Genomic DNA, 7,673 nt, shown 5'->3' on the forward strand with positions numbered 1-7,673 from the left:
GGACCTCCTCAGCCGGACCCGACGCCCCAAACGGCTTCAAATGGTTTAAGCGCTCCTTCCACCGCCCGGCCACCAGGGCACTAGCCCGATCCAAGATGGCTTCCCAGAAACAGGTAACTAAGTGTCGCTTCAGTCTAGAGCGCCCCTAACGGCGGGGGTCAAAAAGAGACGCCGAGACGCCTGGCCGCGGGTGAACCGAGCCGTCACAGGCGAGCTGCCGCCACATTTTATTTCCAATCAGGCATATCTGTGGCTGCCTACGTACCTTCTCAGCCTCTTAGGACCTCCCACCCTCAGGAGACTTCCTGGATGGCGCTCACACTACGCCGCTGGCAGAGGCCGGGCTCTGGTGCTGCCATTGGCTGGTGGGCGCGTAGGGGGGCGGGGCCTATGCCGAATGGACTACTAGCAAGCTAGATTGAGGCGAGGGCTGGCCATGCTCCGCCGGAAGGCGCCTTGTTCTCCGAGAGGGTGAGTTGAAGCGCTGAGTGGAAAGGAAGCACCAGGACTTGTTCAGGTAGGCTTCCCGCTCTCGCCCGCTGCTCCGTGCTGGTCCTGGGGTCTTTGCAGCAGCTGAGGCTCCTAGGGTTGATTCCCATAACTGCTTCTCCTCGCCCTGCCTGTCCCCAGTTGTGCGAGATCAGGTGCTGGGTGATGCTCTGGACTGAACCATTCTCCTTTGTGAGAGGCCGGGGGAGAGGGAGGCTACTGGGCCGCAGGAGCCCGGCCGGGCCGGGCCGCGAGGGGCTGCCTGGGCCGCTGTGGAGTTTTTCGCGTTTGTCATTGCACTACTGGGCGTGGTGTTGATTTGGGGCAGCGCCTTTGGTCTTCTTCCCCCTTCAGAGGAGGGAGAAAAACTCCCCGGCTCCATTTGGTTACTCCATACTTTGGACTCAGAAGTGGTAGGTTAGAGTTTTTTTTTTTTCCTTTCTGTTTTTGCCTTTTTCTTTTTTTTTTAAATGATAAAGATAGGTAGGAAAGCATGGGGTTAAGTGTGTGCGTACGGATTGCGATTCATTCTTAGGTGTAATCTGCCTGGATCTTCTGCGAGTGAAGAACAGGCTGTTGGAGAGTGTTAGAGACGGTAGGAAGAGAGGAGCTCAAGCCTTGCATCTCCCTTGACAGGTCTGCATAGCTCCGTCGTTTTCAGTTGCATTATGTAAACTCTTGCCTGGCAGAAGACCCCTCCCCCCTGCCTCGGAGCGAGTGCAATTTCTTTATTTACCTGTCTCTAGTGTCGCAGGGAATTTCTCTGCCACTGCAGCAGCTGTGCAAATGCAGCAGTTCTTGCCTTTTGAAGAGGCAGCCTTAAAGTGATTAAGGTCTTCACAGAAGAGGCAGTGACTGCGCAAACTGAACCTAAAGTCAGGTTTAGAACTCTTTTTCTCTTGAAGTGTAGGCCTAGAGGAACGCCCCCAATTCCAAGCCAAGGTAGCTGTGTTATCAGTGTCTACTGTATCCTGCCATCACATCAGCAACCACAGATCATTTCATCCCCATGTTGTTGTGAGTTTGACAGCTCAGTCAGGGATCCTTAGACTGAGGCGTCCTGAGGTCTCATCTACTGTGGGGCACATTAAATAATAGAATGTGAGTTTGTGACTTGGATAACGTTCTCGGTTCATTAGATAATGTCTTCTGCTTAGGGATTATTCGTATTGGTCACTAAATAGATTTCAGAAGAAATTGTCAACCTCACAGGGTCAGACATGGCAAACTTTTAATTTCAGGTACGTCAGAATTATCCCAAATCTTAAAAGGAAAAGTAAAAAGAGTTATATAAGAAAAACAACATTTTCCATTTAAGGAGACCTGTTGCGGGGCCGGCAGGTGTGTGGTGGTTAAAGGCACTGGATTCCCACGTGACCGACCATGGTTCCAGTTCTGAATCTGGCAGCTTGCCCTCTCACTTTCCCTTTCTCTCCCTCTGTCTCAGACTGGTCAAATTAAAAAATAATAATAATAACAAATGGAATTAAATAAATAAATAATTTTTTTAGAAAATAAGACCTGTGGCAAGAGAGGCCTGCTTGTGAGTCTGCTAGAAAGGAGTAATGGTGGGACCAGCAGTTGGCATAATGGCTATGTCACTGGACTCCCATGTAGTTGACCGCGGTTCGAGTCCCGGACCCGGTGGCTTAAACTCAACGCAGGGCACATGTGTGTGCGTGCCCAAGATCCTGAGAGGAAAATGGAGGAGAAGGGATTGTGGCGTGGCCATCCCCCCTGGGGGGTGATTTCTGGCTTTCTGTCTCTCTATCTGTCTCTGTCTTTCTGGGGAGTGCACGTGCCCTATAGCAAAAACCTCTCAAAAAATAAAAAGAAAGGAGTAATGGGTAGGATAAAGGGTTTGGTGGAACAACTTCTGGGTACTTGGACAGTTCACACTCTTGCATGTTTTGATCTATCCTGCGTATCTAGCCTTTTGATTTTGTTAGTTCTCAAAGTGACAAAATCTGTTTAGATGTGGATATAAACTATGTCTGCTGAGTTGATTGTGAATCACAAGGAACCACAGATCTTATGTTTCTTGGGACAGCTGTCTCTGTTGCACTCCTGGGTAATAGGAGGAAAGAATCTTGGCATTGTGGTACCCACTATTGTAGTTTTGGTTGTAACAGGGACAGAATTGTGGAAAGTGGCCAATCAAATGACATTTTATATGAAGAGTCAAAGTTTCTGATAGGTAATAGAAGATGATGAGGGAATCATTCATATTTCCTTTGATGAGTGAACTTAAAGCAAAATTATCAGGGCCAGCAGGTGGCATGGTGGTTGGGGCCCTGGACTCCCACATGGCTAAGTTTGGTTTAAGTCCAGGACCTGGTGGCATGCTTTCTCTTGATTTCCCTTTCTCTCTTTTTGTCTCTTTCTGATCAGGTTAATAATAATAAGAATAAATGAAACTAATTATTCTTTTTTTTAAAAAAAGCAAATTATCATTTAGGATTAATTTTTTTTTTTTTTTGAGATGTCTTCGCTATAGGGCACGTGCGCTCGCCAGACAGACAGAGAGAGACATAGAGACAGAAAGCGAGAAATCACCCCCCGGGGGGATGGTCACGCCGCAATCCCTTCTCCTCCATTCTCCTCTTGGGATCTTGGGCACGCACGCACACGCGCCTGGCGTGAGATTTAAGCCACCGGGTCCGAGACGCGAACCGCGGTCGACCACGTGGGAGTCCAGCGACATAGCCATTACGCTAACTGCTGGTTCCCAATTTGTAGGTACCAAAAATATGGTTACTTACTGAAAGAATGAGGTTTGATGTTGTCATTTGGAGGACTATAACATTCAGATGAATGCCAAATACTTTAGTGATATTGTTTGTCCCCAACCCTGAGTTTACATTGATCCTAATGCCTGGAAGAGAAATAGAAGACAGACATTTCACTAGAGCTTCCATCCATACCCCTAGAACCCACTCTAATTTGGACTCATATTTGAGCAAATCCCTGGTCTGCAGATTTGTGTATAGCTGCCCTTGGACAGTACTTGTATTTTCTCTATTACCTCTAGCATTTGAGTTATTCACAGACTATCTTGTTTCATGTTATCTCAGCTTAATTTTTTTTTTGGGGGGGGAGGTTTTTTGCTATAGGACGCGTGTGCTCACTAGAAAGACAGACAGAGAGAGACAGAAAGCGAGAAATCCCCCTCCCCCCCCCACCCCCACCCCACCCCTGTGGATAGCCATGCCACAATCCCTTCTGCTCCATTCTCCTCTTGGGTTCTTGGGCACGCACACACACTCGCCCAGCATGAGTTTAAGCCACCGGGTCCAGGACTCAAACTGTTGTTGACTACATGGGAGTCCAGCGACATAGCCATTACACCTATTACTGGTCCCAGTTTGTTTACTTTTAATTAGGTTTTTGCTATAGGGCACGTGTGCTCACTAGAAAGACAGGGAGAGACAGACGGACAGAAAGTGAGAAATCACCCTCTAGGGAGGATGGCCACACTACAATCCTTTCTCTTCCATTCTCTATTCAGGATCTTGTGCATGCACACACACGTGTCTGGTATGAGTTTAAGCCACTGGGTCCGGAACTCAAATCACATTCGACTGCGTGGGAGTCAGCATCGTAACCATTACAACATCTGCTGGTCCCTCAGTTTAATTTTTTATATAATTTTTTATTCTTTTGCTCCACAAAGGTGGTGATCTTTCTTTCACCTTCTTTTGTATTTATTCACCTTTTTTTCTTTAGTGTAAGATGTGTGCATTCTCTGGAGATGGGCAGAGAAAGAGATTGAGAGAGAGAAATCACCCCCTAGAGAGAATGGCCACACCACAGTCCCTTCTCCATTCTCCTCTTGGGATTTGGGGAACGCGCTCGCACGCGCACACACACATGTATTTTCCCTTGGTATGTTTTTCAGACCATACAATTGACTATGTGGGATCCAGCACTTTAATCACCATGCCACCAGTTAGCCCCTACTTTTCTTGTTTTAATTCACTAACATTCTGTCTTTTGGCTTCTAATTAACTGAGACCTTTTAAGAAATGTAAAGAGTGGCTGGTAAGTGGCGTGGTAATTAAGGGTGTTGTACTCCCACATGGTCGACCATGGTTCAAGTCCCAGACCTAGCTGCTTGCTCTCATTTTCCTTCTCTCCTTCACTCTGTCCATCTCTGGTCAAATAAAATAAAATAAGTGAATAAATGAATAAGGTTAAATAAAATAATTCTTAAAAGAAGAAGATATGTAAAGAGACCCTCATTTTCAAGATGTGGTTCCTTTAGTTCTAGTGTCCTAGAGACTTTTCTATGTAACAGAGCTGCTGTTTGAAGTTTTCTATTGCCTAAAAGTTTATTTAACCACATTCTGATTCTGCATTCTAAATTTTGTCCTGGATGACCTTTTTAAATTTTTGCCATAGGGCACACACTGGAGAAGAACAGAGAAAGGCAGAGTGAGAAATCATCCCCCAGGGGGGTTGGCCATGTTGCAAACCCTTCTCCATTCTCCTCTTGGGATCTTGGGCACCCACACGCACATGCCTGGCGAGAGTTTGAAGTTGCTGGGTCCAGGACTCAAACCACAGTTGACTACATGGGAGTCAGCGACATAACTGCTATGCCATCTGCTGGCCCCAACCTCTCAGGTGTTTTAAATGTGAACTGCAAAGTACCTTAATTTCTTTTTCTTTTTTTTTTTTTTTTTTTTGAAGGGTTTTTCCTGTGAGCGGGCATGTGCGCTCGCCAGACAGACAGAGAGAGACAGAGAGATAGAAAGCAAGAAATCACCCCCCAGGGGGATGTCCATGCCGCAATCCCTTCTCCTCCATTCTCTTCTCGGGATCTTGGGCACACATGCACATGCGCCCGGCGTGAGTTTAAGTCACCGAGTCCGAGACTCAAACCACGGTCGACTACGTGGGACATAGCCATTACGCTAACTGCTGGTCCCCAAAGTACCTTAATTTCTGAGGTTTCAATTAAGCTGTTCTCTGACTAACATTTCTTTAGTCCTTTTATCACCCATTTCTGTTCTTCCTTAGACTCTTTAATACCACATGAAGCAAAGCGGTCAATTTTAAAATATTTTATTTATTTATTTATTTATTTTTGGAGAGCTTTTTTTTGCTATAGGGTGCATGCGCTTGCCAGAAAGATAGAGAAAGATAGAGAGACAGAAAGTGAAAAATCATCCCGTAGGCAGGATGGCCGTACCACAATCCCTTCACCTTCTTTCTCCTCTAGGGGTTTTGGGCATGCACTCACACGCACCCGGCATGAGTTTAAGCTGCCAGGTCCAGGACTCGAACTGCGGTTTACTATGTGGGAGTCCAGTGGCTGCTGGTCCCGTTATTATTATTATTATTTTTAAGAATTACTTTATTGAACTTCATTTAATTAATTTTAATTTAACCAGAGAGGAACAGAGTGAGAGAGAGAGAAGAAAAGTGAGAAACTAAGCTGCCAGTTTCAGGAATCAAACCACAGTCAGCTCTGTGGGAGTCCAGCGCCCTTAACCATCACGCCATCTGCTGGCCCTAAAATATATTATTTCTTGTCTTCATATTGCAGCAGCAGATTTGTTAAGATAAAATACTTAATTTTGCCACTAATTGGATGTTATAAATTAATTAAAAATCCAGCAGACATAGATACACATTAGCCTGACATAGATAATTGCCTTATATTCGTCCTCAGCATGGATAGATCCAGGAACATATTCCAAACAGTGGAACAGTGTCGGAACCTAGACAACATAGGGGACCTCGCCTCTTTATTTTTTATTTTTTTTAATTATTACTTAATTTTATTTATTCATTTTAATTTGACAGAGAGAGACACAGAGAGAAAGAGAGAGGGGGGAAATGAGAAAGCAAGCCACCAGGTCCAGGACTCAAACCATGGTCTGCCATGTGGCAGTGTCCAGCACCTTAACCACCACGCCACCTGCTGGTCCCCACCTCGCCTCTTTAAATTCACATTATCCTACCCTGCTCTCTCTAGTTTGTTGAAAAATTCTCAGAACAGTTATTTTCTGTTATGCATAATTATTAGGAAAGAATTGACTTAATTACTGAAAGAATGAAGCATCCTTGTTTTATTTCCTATACATATTTTTATTATATTGTTATTATTATTTTTAAAGTTTTATTTAATTCTACTTGTTGTTGTTACTTTTTAAGTTGACCAGAGAGACAGAGAAAGGGAAAGCGAGAAAGCAAGCCACCAGGTCCGGGACTTGAGCCATGGTTGGCTATGTGGGAATCCAGCACCTTTAACCACCATGCCACCTGCCAGCCCTATTTTTTATTATTTTAATTTATTTCCTCTATATATTTCTAAAGAAACTATGTGTGTATGGCTTCATTTTATTTGATATTTTCAGACTTTATTTCATTTTAAGGAGATAATTAAATGGCAGGCTCCTAACATTACTAGGTAATAGTTCTCAGAACTGTCCTTCTCTTCTCTCCTGTATATCTGCACCTTAAATATTATAGAGCTAATCCTTTTGGTAATGTCCCAGCATTGTAGTAATTAGTATTTCTGTAATAACACCTTTGTTTTTGAGAGTCTTAATTCTCCTGTGACTATGTCAATAGCTTTCTGGGAAAGGATGTATACTAACTGAAGTCTTTATTTTTTTTTTGGAGAGGTTTTTGCTATAGGGCACATATGCTCGTCAGAAAGACAGAAAGAGACAGACAGAAAGCGAGAAATCAACCCCAACCCCCCCACCCCACTCCCCCGGGGAGGATGGCCACACTGCAGTCTCTTCTCCTCCATTTTCTTGGGATCTTGGGCACGCACGCACACATGCCTGGCGTGAGTTTAAGCCACCGGGTCCGGGACTTGAACCTCAGTCGACTACATGGGAGTCCAGTGACATAGCCATTACGCCAACTGCTGGTCCCACTAACTGAAATCTTAATTTCATTTGAAGGAAGGATATTCAAGAACTATAAAGTCTTTCAGGTTCCTCAAATTATCTCTTGTTGTCATTATAGAATTTCCTGCTTTTGGGACCTGCAGTTGACGTAATGGCTATGTTGCTGGACTCCCACGTAGTTGACCGTGGTTCAAGTCCTGGACCCAGTGGCTTAAACTCATGCTGGGCCCATGTACGTATGTGCTCAGGATCCCGAGAGGAGAATGGAAGAGAAGGGATTGCGGCGGGGCGCTCTCCCCTGGGGGGGGGGGTGTT

At 45.0% G+C, this 7,673-nt stretch overlaps 1 protein-coding gene across 1 annotated transcript in view; it reads left to right on the forward strand.

Moving 5' to 3' along the window:
- The first annotated feature begins 303 nt into the window (after window positions 1–303).
- CHD8 (chromodomain helicase DNA binding protein 8) overlaps window positions 304–7,673 on the forward strand; it is a 78,693-nt gene continuing 71,323 nt past the window's right edge. The window contains exon 1 of the mRNA XM_006161420.3: window positions 304–517. The gene's annotated coding sequence lies outside the window, so the exon portion shown is untranslated. The remainder of the gene's footprint in view (window positions 518–7,673) is intronic.

This window comes from Tupaia chinensis, unplaced genomic scaffold (assembly GCF_000334495.1).
Source record: "Tupaia chinensis unplaced genomic scaffold, TupChi_1.0 Scaffold138584_1, whole genome shotgun sequence".
NCBI classification, from domain to species: Eukaryota; Metazoa; Chordata; class Mammalia; order Scandentia; family Tupaiidae; genus Tupaia; species Tupaia belangeri.